This window comes from Panthera pardus, unplaced genomic scaffold (assembly GCF_024362965.1).
Source record: "Panthera pardus isolate Hobbes unplaced genomic scaffold, ASM2436296v1 HiC_scaffold_22, whole genome shotgun sequence".
NCBI classification, from domain to species: Eukaryota; Metazoa; Chordata; class Mammalia; order Carnivora; family Felidae; genus Panthera; species Panthera pardus.
This window is the reverse complement of record NW_026526788.1, coordinates 21,343,976-21,361,449: the sequence shown is the minus strand read 5'-3', so window position 1 is coordinate 21,361,449 and position 17,474 is coordinate 21,343,976. Positions and strand designations below refer to the sequence as shown.

The following is a 17,474-nucleotide window of genomic DNA, read 5'->3' as shown; positions in this document are numbered from 1 at the left end:
TCTACTCCCTTTTCCCCCTTCCATGGGGGCAGATAAACCAGTTTCAAATATCTGGAGGAGGGTAAAACCCAAGGAATGGTGGAACAACAAAACAGAAGGAACCCAGGTCCCTGGATGTCCTCAAGGAACAAAACTTCCTATAAACCCAGGACCATCTGCCTACCATCATATTACTGTGAGAGAGAAGTAAACTTTAATTCTGACAGAGCCTCTGTTATTTTGACTCTGTATAGTGGTCAAACCAACATCCTAAGTAGTATGGGCAAGAAGAGAAAGGAAAAGACTTGTATCAGACAAAATACACTTTAAAACAAAGACTAACGTACTCACTTTGGCAGCACATATACTAAAATTGGAATGATACAGAGAAGATTAGCACGGCCCCTGCACAAGGATGACATGCAAACTCATGGAACTTCCATATTTTTCCAGACTTCAAGCTGTATTACAAAGCTGTAATGATCATGACAGTATGGTACTAGAACAAAAACAGACACTCAGATCAATGGAACAGAATAGAGAACCCACAAATGGACCCACAAAAGTATGGCCAACTCATCTTTGATAAAGCAGGAAAGAATACCCAATGGAATGAAGACAGTCTCTTCAGCAAGTGGTGCTGGAAAAACTGGACAGTGACATGCACAAAAATGAACCTGGACCACTTCCTTACACCATACACAAAAATAAACTCAAAATGGATGAAAGATCTAAATGTAAGACAGGAAGCCATCAAAATCCTCAAGGAGAAAGCAGGCAAAAACCTCTTTGATCTTGGCTGCAGCAACTTCTTACTCAACACGTCTCCAGAGGCAAGAGAAACAAAAGCAAAAATGAGCTTTTGGGAACTCATTATAATAAAAAGCTTCTGCATAGCAAAGGAGACAATCAGCAAAACTAAACGGCAACCGAGGGAATGGGAGAAGATATTTGTAAACGACATATCAGGTAAAGGGTTACTATCCAAAATCTATAAAGAACTTCTCAAGCTCAACACCCAAAAAACAAATAATCCAGTGAAGAAATGGGCAAAAGGCATGAATAGACACTTCTCCAAAGAAGACATCCAGATGACCAACTGACACATGAAAAAATGCTCAACATCACTCATCACCTGGGAAATACAAACCAAAACCACAATGCGATACTACCTCACACCTGTAACATTAACAATTCAGGCAGCAACAGATGTTGGAAAGGATGCAGAGAAAGGATCTCTTTTGCACTGCTTATGGGAATGCAAACTGGTGCAGTCACTCTGGAAAACAGTATGGAGGTTCCTCAAAAAATTAAAAATAGAACTACTCTATGACCCAGCAATTGCACTACTAGGTGTTTATCCAAGGAATATACAGGTGTGCTGTTTCAAAGGGGCACATGCACCCCAATGTTTATAGCAGCACTATCAACAATAGCCAAAGTATGGAAAGAGCCCAAATGTCCATTGATGGGTGAATGGATAAAGAAGATGTAATATATATATATATATATGTATATATATATATATATATATATATATATATATATATATATATACACACAATGGAGTATTACTCAGCAATCAAAAAGAATGAAATCTTGCCATTTGCAACTACGTGGATGGAACAGGAGGGTATTATGCTAAGTGAAATTAGTCAGTCAGAGAAAGACAAATATCATATGACTTCACTCATATGAGGACTTTAAGAGACAAAACAGATGAACATATGGGAAGGGAAGCAAAAATAATATAAAAACAGGGAGGGGGACAAAACAGAAGAGACTCTTAAATATGGAGAACAAACAGAGTGTTTCCGGAGGGGTTGTGGGAGGGAGGATGGAATAAATGGGTAAGGGCATTAAGGAATCTACTCCCGAAATCATTGTTGTACTATATGCTAACTAACTTGGATGTAAATTTAAAAAATAAGTGAAATAAAAATACAAAAAAAACACACAGAGACTAAAACAAGAGATAAAGAGGGGAACTATGATAAAGGGGACAATCCAACAATAAGATATAACGATTGTAAATATTTATACATCCAACATATGAAAAACTAAATACATAAAACAGTTAATGACAAACATACAGGAATTAATCAATAATAATACAATAATAGTAGAAGACTTTAACACCCTATGTACATCCATGGATGATCATCGAAACATAAAATAAACAAGGAAACAATGGCTTTGAATAACACACTACAAAAGATGAATTTAACAAATATATTCAGAACTTTTTATCCTAAAACAGAATACACATTCTTTCCATGTGCACATAGAACACTCCACAAGAGCTCACATATTAGGCCACAAAACAAGTCTCAACAAATTCAAAGGGATCAGAGTCATACCATGTACTTTTTCTGACCACAATGCCATGATACTAGAATTAAATCACAAGAAAAAATATGGAAAGACCACAAATACATGGAGGTTAAATAACATACAAAAAACACTGAATGGGTCAATCAAAAAATCAAAGAAAAAATCAAAAAGTACATGAAAACAAATGAGAATGAAAACACAACCTTTCAAAACCTCTGCAATACAGCAAAAGCAGTTCTAAGAGGCAAGTTTATAGCAATAAAGGCCTACCTAAAGAAGTAAGAAAAATCTCAAATACAACCTGACCTTACACCTAAAGGAGCTAGAAAAATACAACAAACAAAACTAAAATCAGCAGAAGGAAGGAAATAATAAAGATTAGAGCAGAAATTAATGATATAGAAACAAAAAACAGTAGAACAAATCAATGAAACCAGGAGCTGATCCCTTGAAAAAAAATCAATAACATTTATAAACCTCTAGCCAAATTTATCAAGAAAAAAGGAGAAAGACTCAAATTAATAAAATCACAAATGAGAGAGCAGAAATAACAAACACCACAGGAAAACAACAAATTATAAGAAAATATTACAAAAAACTATATGCCAACAAATTGGACAACTAGAAGTAATGGATAAATTTCTAGAAACATGTAACCTACCAAAACTGAAACAAGAAGAAATAGAAATTTTGAACAGACTGATTATCAGCAAGGAAATTGAAACAGTAATCAAAAAACTCCAAACAAAAGTTCAGGACCAGATGCCATCACAGGCAAATTTTACCAAACATCTAAGAAGAGTTAATACCTATTCTTCTCAAACTATTCCAAAAAATAGGAAAGGAAGGAAAACTTCCAAATTCATTCTATGAGACCAGCATTACCTTGATACCAAAACCAAATAAAGACACCACAAAAAGAGAAGACTACAGGCCAATATCTCTGATGAACATAGATGCAAAAATTCTCAATGAAATACTAGCACACCGAATCTAATAATACATTTAAAAAATCATTCACCAAAATCAAGTGGAATTTATTCCTGGGTTGCAAAGATGGTTCAATATTCGCAATCAATGTGATATCACATTAATCAGAGAAATATTAAGAACCATATGATCATTTCTTTTTTTTGAGAATTTATTTATTTTATTTTATTTATTTTTTATTTTAGAGATAAAACACATGTGGGGGAGATGGGCAGAAGGAGAGAGAAAGAGAATCTTCAGCAGGCTCCATGTTCAGTGCAAAGCCTTATGCAGGGCTCGATCCCATGACCCTAGGATCATAACCTGAGCTGAACTCAAGAGTCAGACACTGAATTGACTGAGCCACCCAGGCGCCCCAAATCATATGATCGTTTCAATAGACATAGAAAAAGCATTTTACAAAGTATAACATCCTGGGACGGCTGGGACTCCCTCTCTGTCTGTCCCTCCCCTGCTGGTACTCTCTCTCAATAAAAATAAATAAACTTAAAAAAAAAAAAGGTACAACATCCTTTCATGATAAAAACCCTCAACAAAGTAGGTTTAGAGGGAACATTCCTCAACATAATAAAGGCCGTATATGAAAACCGCACAGCTAACATCATCTTCAATGGGGAAAACCTGAGAATCTTTCCCCTAAGGTCAGGAATAAACAAGGATGTTCACTCTCACCACTTTTATTCAACATAGTACTGGAAGTCCTAGCCACATTAATCAGACAACAAAAAGAAATAAAAAGCATCCAAATTGATAAGAAAGAAGTAAAACTTTCACTATTTACAGATGACATGATACTATGTATAGAAAACCTGACAGACTCCACCAGAACACTACTAGAACTGATAAAAGAATTCAGTAAAATTGCAGGATACAAAATCAACATACAGAACCTGTTGCATTTCTATACACCAGTAATGAAGGAGTAGAAAGAGAAATTAAAAAAAAAATCTCATTTACAACTGCACCCAAAATAGCAAGATATCTAGGAATAAACCTCACTAAAAAGGTAAAAGATCTGTACTCTGAAAACTATAAAACACTGATGAAAGAAGTTGAAGAGCACGCAAAGAAATGGAAAGATATTTCATGCTCAAGGATTGGAAGAACAAATATCAATAAAATGTCTATACTACCCAAAGAAATCTACACATTTTATTTTTTTCTTTCAAATTATCTATTCTTGTTTGTGAGGATTTTCTCCATTTTTAGCTGAAATTAAAGTGTTTCTACTCACAAAATGAGAATAATTTGTCTCTAATCCATAAAACAATTCCTTTTCCTAACCGAAATGAAGATAAGTAAATAGGTCTTATTTTGGTTTATGGAAAGCATTTAACTCCATATAGCTTACAGGGGAAATGAGCATATTTGAAAACAGCCACAAGGACTGAAGTAGAACATGGGATGGTAATGAGCAGAGTCACAGAACCTACTGAAGAGGTGTGTAGGGCCGGTCTCACTGGAACCTGTAAAGCCACATCCTTATATACTGATCTAGATTTCAGATTGCTCCTTTGGCAGATGTCCTTATTCTTCAAGGCACAAGGAACTGCCACTTCGGACTGAGCCCAGCATTTCGTATTGGAAATTCTTGGTGACAATACATCAATAAATCCAGGTTATTGACTACAATAAAGGTTTTTACATCTTTACTACATGGCCAATGATAGCAATAGTGCACAGGTGAAAAAGCTTGGCAACAATACATTGTGAGTCTTGTCTGGCATATATTAGAACTTTAGATTTTTTGGACTAATTGGGAGCTCCTATATTAAAATTTTCTGAAACCATCATTGCCTCTGTTATGTTTCTCTGTCATAATGAAGCTAACTCATATGATCCACAAAAAGTCCAGGATGTACTGTTTAATTAAGAGTTGGGGGGCGCCTGGGTGGCTCAGTCGGTAAAGCGTCTGACTTCAGCTCAGGTCATGATCTCACAGTCCGTGAGTTCAAGCCCCGCGTCGGGTTCTGTGCTGGCAGCTCGGAGCCTGGAGCCTGCTTCCGATTCTGTGTCTCCCTCTCTCTGCCCCTCCCCTGCTCATGCTCTGTCTCTCTCTGTCTCAAAAATAAATAAAAACATTTAAAAAATTCATTAAAAAAAAAAATCTACTGACGACTGTGCTCAGGCAAGCTCTGTGGGAAGGCAGATACACACTAACACAACTTCTGTTTAAAAAAAAAAAAAAAAAAGGTCCATCAGTCCTCAACAATTTCTCCAAATTTCACTGTTATTAAAAGGTCTTTATGGGACCCATCTTTCAAAACTTATTCAAAATAATTTCAGAGCAAGAGTCCTTATGCCAGGGTCAGTGGGAGATAGCAGTGTAGGCTGTGGCTGGTATGCCAGTGAGCCCAGCCACCTCCCAGAGGAACAGCCAGGCCACTGCCCGGACACCCATAGCCCTGTCAGCCAGGACACTAGAGAATGTGCTTCCTAGAGGAGCACACAAAGAAACACAGGTGGAGGAGCGAGCGCACGCAGCATGGTGCTCCTAGAGCATGCTACTGGCGAGTTAGTGACCCTGATGGAAGGCTTGCTGATGCACGCCTGAGATCCTCCTAGTCCCCTGGTCCCTCCAGCTCTGGCCAACAGGAAAGTTCTGGCAGGTGGAGGCAGCAGCCTCAGCCACCTTGTTTGCTCCCCCACCATCCCTTGCAATCTACATATTTTTCAAATGTTTATTTATTTTTGAAAGAGACAGAGCATGAGCAGGGGAGGAACACAGAGAAAGGGAGACACAGAATCAGAAGCAGACTGCAGGCTCTGAGCTGACAGCACAGGGCCCCACATGGGGCTCAAACTCACCAGCCACGAGATTATGACCTTAGCCTAAGTCAGTGGCTTAACAACTGAGCCACCCAGGTGCCCCACAATCTACACATTTAATGCAATCCCTATCAAAATGCCAACAGCATTTTTCATAGAACTAAAACAAATAATCCTACAATTTGCATGGAATCACAAAAGACTTCCAAAATAGCCAAAGCAACCTTGAAAAAGAAAAAGCAAAGCTGGAGGCATCACAATTCTGGATTTCAATTTATATTACAAAGCTGTAGTAATCAAAACAGTATGATACTGGCACAAAAATAGACACACAGATCAATGGAACAGAAGAGATGATCCAGAAATAAACCCACCACTATATGGTCAATTAATCTTCAACAAAGCAAGAAAGAATGTCCAATGGGAAAAGGACAGTCTCTTCAAGAAATGATGCCAGGAAAACCAGAGAGCTACATGCAGAAGAATGAAATTGGACCACTTTCTTACACCAAACACAAAAATAAATTCAAAATGGATGAACTAAATGTGAGACCTGAAACCATAAAAATCCTAGAAGAGAGCACAGGCAGTAATTTCTCTAACATCAGCTATAGCAACTTGTTCAGATAGGTCCCCTGAGGCAAGGGAAACAAAAGCAAAAATAACTATTAGGACTACATCAAAATAAAAAGCTTCTGCACAGCAAAGGAAACAATCAACAAAACTAAAAGGCAACCTATGGAATGGGAGAAGATATTTGCAAATGACATATCAGATAAAGGGTTAGTATCAAAACACATGAAGAACTTATATGACTGAACACCCCCCAAAATAATAATAATCCTATTAAAAATGAACAGAAGACTTGGACAGACATTCCTCCAAAGAAGACGCACAGATAGCCAACAGATGCATGAAAAGATGCTCAACATCACTCATCATCTGCGAAATGCAAAACAAAACCACAATGAGATATCACATCATACCTGTCAGAATGGTTAACATCAAGAACGTAAGAAACAAGTGTTGGCAAGGATATGGACTAATAGGAACCCTTATGCACTGTTGGTGGGAAAGCAAACTGTTGCAGCCACTGTGGAAGACATTATAGAGGTTCCTCAAAACATTAAAAATAGAACCACCATATGATCCAGTAATTCCACTACTGGGTATTTACCCAAAGAATATGAAAACATTAATCAAAAATATATACATACCTCAATGTTTATTGCAGCATTATTTACAATAGCCAAATTATGGAAGGAGGCCAAGTATTCACTGATGGATGAATGGATAAAGAAGATGTGGTATGGGGCGCCTGGCTGGCTTAGTTGGTAGAGTGTGCAACTCTTGATCTCAGATAGTGGTAAGCAAAATAAGTCAGTCAAAGAAAGACAAATACCACATGATTTTACTCTTATGTAGAATTTAAGAAACAAAACAAATGAGCAAAGGGGGAAAAAAAGAGAGAAAAAGGCAAACCAAGAAACAGACTCTTAGCTATAGAGAACAAACTAATGATTACCAGAGGAGAGCTGGGTAGGGGGATGGGTGAAATAGATGATGGGGACTGAGAGACATTTATCTTGGGGTGCTTGGGTGGCTCAGTTGGTTAAGCGCCTGACTCTTGGTTTTGGCTCATGTCATGATCTCACAGTTCTTAAGTTGAAACCCTGCATCAGCCTCTGCACTAGTGGTGCTTTGGATCCTCATGTGCTCTCTCTCTCTGCCCCTCCCCTGCTCATTCCCTCTCTCTCTCTCTCTCTCTCTCTCTCTCTCTCCCTCTCTCTCTCTCTCTCTCAAAACAAATTAAAAAAAAAAAACATTAAGAAAAGAGTCACTGGGGTACTTGGGTGGCTTAGTCAGTTAAATGTCTGACTCTTGATCTCAACTGAGGTCATGATCTCACAGTGAGTTTAAGCCCTGCATCGGGCTCTGTGCTGGCAGCACGGAGCCTACCTGGGAGACCCTGTCTTGGTAAGTACTGAGTAACCTATGGAATTGCTAAATCACTATAGTGTACACATGAAACTAATATAACACTCTATGTTAAGTATACTGGAATCAAAATTGAAAAAAAAAACTATAATGAGATACAACCTCACACCAATTACTACATTTTGGATAACAATGCCAGAAAATCCCAGAAAATAACAAGTGTTGGAGAGCATGTGGAGGAATTGAAACCATTCTGCATTCTTTTATTTTTAATTATTTTTAATGTTTATTTATTTTTGAGAGAGACAGAGACAGAGACAGAGCGTGAGCGGAAGAGGGGCAGAGAGCGGAAGAGGGGCAGGTTCCAGGATCTAAGCTGTCAGCACAGAGCCCAACATGGGGCTTGAACCCACGAGCCGCAAGATCATGACCTGAGCCAAGTCAGATGCTTAACCGACTAAGCCACCCAAGAGCCCATGAAAGCATTCTGTATTCTTGATGGGAATATACAGATGCTGTGGAAAAGAGAATAAAGGTGCCTCAAAAAATTAACAATAGAATTACCATATAACCCAGTAATTCTACTTCTAGATATACACCAAAAGAATTGAAAACAGGGCCTCAAAAATATATTGGCACACTCATGTTCAGAGCAGCGTTATCCACAATAGCTAAAATGTGGGAGCACCTAGGTGGCTCAGTCAGTTAAGCATCCGACTTCGGCTCAGGTCATGAGCTCTTGGTTCATGGGTTTAAGCCCCACATTGGGCTCTGTGCTGACAGCTCAGAGCCTGGAGCCAGCTTTGGATTCTGTGTCTCCCTCTCTCCCTGCCTCTCCCCTGTTCACTCTCTGTCTCTCTCTGTCTCTGTCTCTCAAAAATAAGTAAACATTAAAAAAAATAGCTAAAATGTGGAAGCAACTCAAGTGTCCATTGAAGAATGAATAGATAAGTAAAATGTGATAATTCATACAATGGAATATTATTCAGCCTTAAAAACAATGAATTTTCTGAACTATGCTGCAATATGGGTAAACCTGGAGGACATTATGCCAAGTAAAATAAATCAACCACAGAAAGACAAATACTGATTGATTCCACTTGTACGAGGGGCTTAGATTAGTCAAAATCATGGAGACAGAATGAAGAATGGTAGCTGTCAGTGAAAAGAGGAGTTATTGTTTAATAAGGATAGAGTTTCAGTTTTACAAGATGAAAGTCGTAGAGATACGGATGGTGGTGACGGTTGCACAACATTATGAGTGTATCTAATGCCACTTAATTGTACAATTAAAATGGGTAGGAGCCCCTCAACTAGTTCTGAGGCTGCAGAATAGTGATTTTCTACCATACTAATTATATATATGTATGTAGTGTCGGTGTGTGTGTGTGTGTGTGTGTGTGTATAAACATTTTTACCTACTAGCTAAAATACTTCTGTGAAGAGAAACTTTCCCTTATCCATTATTTGGTTACTTAACAGTGTGCTTTGTTTAGGGAGGGCACGAAGAACACCTGACTCTTTCCTTTTCAAAATAATGATTTAGCTCCCAAGGATCTTCCCTGGTTATCAATTAATTGTTTTTATTATGATTATGAACTCACAGATTTAAATATATATGATGGTTTTTAATGTATTGCAATTCTTGTTGATGACAAAATTATCTCGCATTTTATATATCTGTGCCTCTGCAGGTTGGCTCCGGAGTCATTTGGCACAACCCAAAGAGGTGTTTGATAACTTCTTTACTCTCTTGCATGACAAGATGTCCCAGCTCACCTTTTAAAGTTTCCTGCCCAGACTTGGAATTGTCATTTCTCCTAAGTGGAAAATGATATTTGGAGCCTTCCAGTTTTTATATTGCATCTAATTCAAGGCAAAAACCATGACTCTGGCCTGGATTCAGCCTGTGGCTAGTCTGGTCCTGACCTCTGGCCAGACTTAAGTAATAGCAAAGAGAAAGGATGGATCATAAAGATTTTTTTTTTCAATTGTTTTTATTGTGGTAAAATACACATGACAAAATTTACCATCCTACCCATTCCACAGCACTGGGATTTAAAGTACAGTCTTTAAGCATCAGAGTGTCTTATAGACAAGTGCTGCCTGTGCCATTTATCAGTCATTTGCATGGAAAAAATAACGTAACCTCTTGAAGCTTAGGCTTCTTCACCTATAAAATGGTAATACTAATGGCAACTATCTCATAGAGTTGTAAGGATTAAGATAATGGACACTAAACACTTAGCTCATTGCCTAACTTATAGTACATAAACAATAAGGGTTATTTTTATAATCTTCATCATTGAAGAATTATGCTGAATGACTAAATGAATAACTAGAACTAATCTGCTAAAAATATTAAATATGAACTATTCTGGGCACCGGAGCTGGTGCAGAAGGTACAAAAATGAGTAAGACGTGACCTATACACTTGGACTTTTGCCTTTTCAAACAGAAGTCCTACATGTCTTAACCCCAAGGAATACTAACTAGCAAGGATGTCAAGGCCCTTCTAACAATCTGCTGGGAAGAACTTTTAGAGTGGAAAGCCATCATCCATTCTTCTTTCATACAGAAACTGGCTACGGGGTGGATGATGCTCACTGTCATGATAGTGTCTTTTACATTATTGAATCACTTTGGAATCATTAAAACAGACTTTGGCTACCTTTGTCTGACTCTCTTCTGCTGTTCCTCTTTTCCAATCACAAGGTTTCCTTCTGCTCCATATACCTCCCGAAGATCAAAAGATGGATGTATTCATCAGTATGACTTGGACAGGGAAGAAAATAAGCAAACAAGCTTGCCAGAATGTTAAGAGAACAAGTACTCCCTCATTAGAGAAGAGACAACTGACCTACTTAAAAGCCGAGATTCGAATGACTAATGCAGTACAGACAGTTCCCACCTTATAAACACTCAACTTACAAATGACCTGCCCCAGCCCCATCCTAGGAAACTGCTGTCACCATGTGAACCACCAAGTGCAGGAACGGGGGAGAGGTGGTGGGGAATGAAGACTTTATAGAATCAGGGAGTTTAAAATAAAAGAAAAATATTGAGACAAGGATAGCATGGTTTCCCAACTATATCTCAAGTTACTCACTTAACTCTATTTACTCCCTAAAATACCATAGAAAGCCATGGGTTAGCAAACAGGGTTTTTAAAAAAGATGGCAGTTTTTGCAATGCTCTATTATTTTGGGGCTAATTTTTCACTAATGATAGGAGAGATTCTTAATGTCAGTATTTTTAGTAAGATACAAAGACTGCCCTTACTTCACCAACCACAGCACCCCAGGCACAGAATCCTGAACAATGAACATTCACTTGTAAGTACAATTCACAGCCACCGTGTGTAGGAAACTAAACCACCATTTGTGCATGTAATACTATAGGAAAGGAACCTCCTGGAGTTCTTATTTTGGGGGAGGTGTCTCTAAGATGAATGACATAAACTTGAGACAGTCCTCAGCAAAGCCTACCCCCTGGCAGAAGGCCAAATGAAGTAAGAGAAAGAGGCCAACAGACAAAGAGAAGCTGATCTAAAAAAGTATATAAGGAAACAGAGAAAGAGAAAGAAAAATCCTGCTGACATCATTTGAACTACAAATTATGTACTTCCTAGTTACATAAGCCAATATAGTCTTGACATGCTTAATATACTCTGAATTGTGTTTCTTGTCCCATATAAACAAAAGCCCTAAAATAGTTTCATTTGCAGACCTGCTGGTCTCCTCCCTGACCACTGCAGGCATCCACCTGGTTTCCCAGATATTGACCTCTCTGCCTCAGGGCCTTGTCTCCCAAGGGGAGCTAGAGTAGTAATATTGGCCTGTGTTCCCCAGATCAGCTTCTCTCCCTGGATCTGGCCTATGAAGGGGGAATACTATACCTCCAGATGCAACACCCCTTCCTTAATTATGTGATCTATGCCCTCCTTTTCCTCCTGTGATGTTGGATACACCTTGAACAGTACTAAATATAATTCCAAATATTTCTCAACAGCTTTTGAAAACAGTGGAAATATCACTGGAGGGTCACAAAAGCTGAGTTGCAAATATTTACATTGGTAGAATAAGTGAAGTTTAACAGTGGAATTCTATGTGTAATCAATGGGCATTTGTTTATTTCATTTCAGGTTTTAGTTAAGGTTTTTGCCAATTTTATTTCAATGTAGTTTGTGTAGTCATTTCCTAGAAATTATATGACCTTCTAGGATCTTTTTAGATTTTTTTTACATTTTGTTACAAGGGGGAAAAATAAAATAAAAAAATAAAATAAAATAAAAATAAAAGGTCACATTTAATTCTACCTTCCTAAAATAAGTATTTCCTTCCAGTTTGCATCTAATGTATTTATTTTAAGTCAGAAAACCAATTTTTTCTTTCTAAAGCTCCGCCATATATTTCCAGTGGGTGCTGATGGTCACTTACCACATGCACACCAGGTTGTTCATGTAGCAGGCAAACAAAGTCTGTCCATCAACAGACCAGGCCGGAGAGGTACACTGGGATGGCTCAATCTTGCTGCTAGTATTGATAACTTCCTGCTTCAGTTCGTCTACAATTACCTTGCCTTCTAAGTCCCAGATCTTGATTCTGGGGCCTGTGGCAACATAGAGCCAATATTAGTTAGGATTGAAGCACAGGGCATTGATGATGTCCCCACCGTCTAGAGTATAGAGGTCCTACAGCATGGACCTGGCCATCCTTGCTTCTAAGAAGCACAGAGGGATCCATCTGGAGAGACAATCACAGTGTTGAGGTAGCCTGTGTGGCCAGTGTGATTGGTCTTCAGCTTGCGGTTTGCTTGGTTCCATACCTTGACCAGATTGTCCCAGCCACAGAAGACAATGATGGGATTGCTTCTATTGGATGTAAAGCAGACGCAAGACACCCACTCCAAATGGCTCTCATCCTGGACAGTGTATTTGCATACACCCAGAGTATTCCACTGCTTGATGGTTTTATCTCGGAAGCCAGAGAGTTCTGGGTTACCAGAAGAGAAGGCCCCACTCAGCACATCCTTGTGTGGCCTACAAATCTGTGTGTGGTGGTACACACTGTGAGGTCCCAAAGCCAAAGTGTTCTATCCCAGGAGCCTGAGAGGGCAAACTGTCCATATGAGGGTATGACCACATCACTAACAAAGTGGGTATGACCCTAAAGAACATGCTGTGGGATGCCCTAGTTAGTTTCATCCCTGGTCAGCTTCCACATGATAATGGTCTTATCTCAAGAGGCAGATAGTATCATGTCCGGGAACTGGGAAGTGGTGGCAATCTGGGTCATCCAGCCATTGTGGCCCTTGAGGATGCCACGAAATGTCATCTGCTCAGTCATGGAGGCAGCAAGTGCAGGTGTCTCCACAATGATGAAGATGAAGTGGGATGGCTCAGCATGGGGCCCTGCTGAGGAAGAGAGAACCGCATCTAATGTATTTCTGTTTTCCACACGTGAAATCCCAGTAATACAATTGTCTTTTTGCTTGTTTACTTATATTGAAAAATAAAAGCTTTTCTCCATATCTGATCTTCATAAATATAATTTAATAGATGTATATGTAATATAAGTATAAAAATATAATTTAATAATTCTATTCCTTCTAATAGATGTATAATTTACATGATATTCATAATTTATATTATCTAATTGTTAGGCATTTTAATTTTTTCCCAATGGAAAGTGGAATTATTGGGTCAAAAATCTGTGAACAGCTCTTCCTTCATATTATGCAAAATCCATTCTCGAAAGTATTATTCCAAGTCACTCCACTGGCCAAGTGTGGATGTTTGGCCAAGTGTGGATGCGTATTGATGTTTCACGTATTATGCAAGATGTCCTGGCTTCAACATTATCTTCTTATTTTTTTTCTTCTTATATAACAGATATTACATGTTACCTTTTAGTATAGATCATATAAATTAAAATCTGAATTTCAGAAAGAATAACTAAGTCTTAAGAGAGGAGACTAAAATGAAAGATTGCAAGTATGTAAGTTTCCTATTCCTAAATCTTTTTAAAGTTAGCATTATTAATGTATACTATTTATAATCCTTTCCCATCTTCTAGACACTGTAACTTACAGAGAAGAATGTAATCTTGCATGGGCATGCTATTACCAGTAAAGATTCTGGTTTCACGGAGCATTAAAACAAATATGCAAATCCATCATTTTGTACCCCACCAAAAAATGGATATACCCTGTAAAAGACAAAACTATAAGGATAAAAGTCAGAGAAGGCAAAATATAGAGATTTCCTTTGAGAAGTTTTACACAGTCACAAAGAAGAGGAATTAAAATTTATGAACCAATATCTTTCAAAAATATCTCATGTTTTTCTGACATTTGATGTATCTTGCTTCCCTTTTCCAAGGTCTGAATCTTTCCTTAAGACAAGTATCCAAGCTGTAAATCTCCAGGGTGCTTTACTTAGGAAGCAGCAACAGGCTGAAGTGGACTATGTGGCCCTTGATGTGGACGCTGGAACCATCTTTAAGTCTGAAATTTAGCCAAGAATGAGGAGTAGCTCTGGGCTCAACTTGGGACAATGAAGACTGAAATGACAGACATTTAAACAGTTGTGGTCGGACTGCAAAGACCAGCAGTCCTAAAATAGATAGGATGCAAAGTTGACAGACTACAACTCTTTGCTTGTTTATCAGAGAAATGTATGTAGTCTTCATAAAAGCAATGGAATGGCACCACATATCTAGCTATATGATGATCATATTCCAAATGCCATACTCTAAGCTCTTGGATTTACAATTCACCCCTATGTTTTTGTTGTTAAGTACATATAACAGCAAAAAAGCAGGCTAAAAAAAAGCCCATTTCTAACCCAAGTTAATCTACAAGAATATTGAAAGGCAAATATATTGTTTAGTGCAAATATATTGAAGTGTTTAGTGCATTCAACCCTTCATTCATTCGAGTTTTTACTGAGTACCTATTAAGCTTTAGAAATTCAGTGATGATTGTTTAACATAGTGTTGGAAGTTCTAGCATCAGCAATCAGACAACAAAAGGAAATCAAAGGCATCAAAATTGGCAAAGATGAAGTTAAGCTTTCACTTTTTGCAGATGACATGATATTATACATGGAAAATCCGATAGACTCCACCAGAAGTCTGCTAGAACTGATACATGAATATAGCAAAGTTGCAGGATACAAAATCAATGTACAGAAATCAGTTGCATTCTTATACACTAACAATGAAGCAACAGAAAGACAAAGAAACTGATCCCATTCACAATTGCACCAAGAAGCATAAAATACCTAGGAATAAATCTAACCAAAGATGTACAAGATCTGTATGCTGAAAACTATAGAAAGCTCATGAAGGAAATTGAAGAAGATATAAAGAAATGGAAAAACATTCCGTGCTCATGGATTGGAAGAATAAATATTGTCAAAATGTCAATACTACCCGAAGCTATCTACACATTCAATGCAATCCCAATCAAAATTGCACCAGCATTCTTCTCAAAACTAGAACAAGCAATCCTAAAATTCATAGGGAACCACAAAAGGCCCCGAATAGCCAAAGTAATTTTGAAGAAGAAGACCAAAGCAGGAGGCATCACAATCCCAGACTTTAGCCTCTACTACAAAGCTGTCATCATCAAGACAGCATGGTATTGGCATAAAAACAGACACATAGACCAATGGAATAGAATAGAAACCCCAGAACTAGACCCACAAACGTATGGCCACCTAATCTTTGACAAAGCAGGAAAGAATATCCAATGGAAAAAAGACAGTCTCTTTACCAAATGGTGCTGGGAGAACTGGACAGCAACATGCAGAAGATTGAAACTAGACCACTTTCTCACACCATTCACAAAAATAAACTCAAAATGGGTAAAGGACCTGAATGTGAGACAGGAAACCATCAAAACCCTAGAGGAGAAATCAGGAAAAGACCTCTCTGACCTCAGCCATAGCAATTTCTTACTTGACACATCCCCAAAGGCAAGGGAATTAAAAGCAAAAATGAACTACTGGGACCTTATGAAGATAAAAAGCTTCTGCACAGCAAAGGAAACAACCAACAAAACTAAAAGGCAACCAACGGAACGGGAAAAGATATTTGCAAATGACATATCGGACAAAGGGCTAGTATCCAAAATCTATAAAGAGCTCACCAAACTCCACACCCAAAACACAAATAATCCAGTGAAGAAATGGGCAGAAAACATGAATAGACACTTCTCTAAAGAAGACATCCGGATGGCCAACAGGCACATGAAAAGATGCTCAACGTTGCTCCTCATCAGGGAAATACAAATCAAAACCACACTCAGATATCGCCTCACGCCAGTCAGAGTGGCCAAAATGAACAAATCAGGAGGCTATAGATGCTGGCGAGGATGTGGAGAAACGGGAACCCTCTTGCACTGTTGGTGGGGATGCAAATTGGTGCAGCCACTCTGGAAAACAGTGTGGAGGTTCCTCAGAAAATTAAAAATAGACCTACCCTATGACCCAGCAATAGCACTGCTAGGAATTTACCCAAGGGATACAGGAGTACTGATGCATAGGGGCACTTGTACCCCAATGTTTATAGCAGCACTCTCAACAATAGCCAAATTATGGAAAGAGCCTAAATGTCCATCAACTGATGAATGGATAAAGAAATGGTGGTTTATATACACAATGGAGTACTACGTGGCAATGAGACAGAATGAAATATGGCCCTTTGTAGCAACATGGATGGAACTGGAGAGTGTGATGCTAAGTGAAATAAGCCATACAGAGAAAGACAGATACCATATGGTTTCACTCTTATGTGGATCCTGAGAAACTTAACAGAAACCCATGGGGGAGGGGAAGGAAAAAAAAGAAAAGAAGTTAGAGTGGAAGAGAGCCAAAGCATAAGAGACTCTTAAAAACTGAGAACAAACTGAGGGTTGATGGGGGTGGGAGGGAGGGGAGGGTGGGTGATGGGTATTGAGGAGGGCACCTTTTGGGATGAGTGTTGTATGGAAACCAATTTGACAATAAACTTCATATATTGAAATAAATAAATAAATAAATAAATAAATAAATAAATAAAGACTGCTTTCCAAGTTAAAAAAAAAAAAGAAATTCAGTGATGAATAAAGGTCTTTGCCCTCTGGAAACATACACTTTCAGAGGTGGAACAAAAGGGAGAAGACAAATATAATGATTATAATTAACTAAACTAATAAGTATAATTTATGTAACAGAAGATTGTGTGAAGTTCCTGAAGATCACATAAGGAACTGAAATGGAGGGTGATGAAGTTGAGGAGGTGAGAAAATCTTAAACAAGATGGCTCTTTGCACTTTACAGCGCCTATCATTTCAAAGACTTATGCCTGTCCTCTCTTCTTCCTCTGGTCTCTATCAGCCTCCAGCTGCTGCAAAGTCCCCACTCCATATGCACATACAGTACAGTCACACATATGCACTCCCCTTTTCTGATGACCTCA

The 17,474-nt window shown here is 38.4% G+C and overlaps 1 non-coding gene and 2 pseudogenes across 1 annotated transcript; 1 reads left to right on the top strand and 2 right to left on the bottom strand.

Moving 5' to 3' along the window:
- Positions 1 to 322: 322 nt before the first annotated feature.
- LOC128772553 (U6 spliceosomal RNA) lies at positions 323 to 428 on the top strand. The gene has a single exon (XR_008416733.1). It is a non-coding gene; the product is annotated as a U6 spliceosomal RNA (small nuclear RNA).
- A 4,194-nt stretch (positions 429 to 4,622) lies between these two features.
- On the bottom strand, positions 4,623 to 5,955 carry LOC109264238 (phosphatidylinositol-glycan biosynthesis class X protein-like; annotated as a pseudogene).
- Positions 5,956 to 12,732: 6,777 nt separating this feature from the next.
- On the bottom strand, positions 12,733 to 13,358 carry LOC109264237 (receptor of activated protein C kinase 1-like; annotated as a pseudogene).
- Positions 13,359 to 17,474: the final 4,116 nt, after the last annotated feature.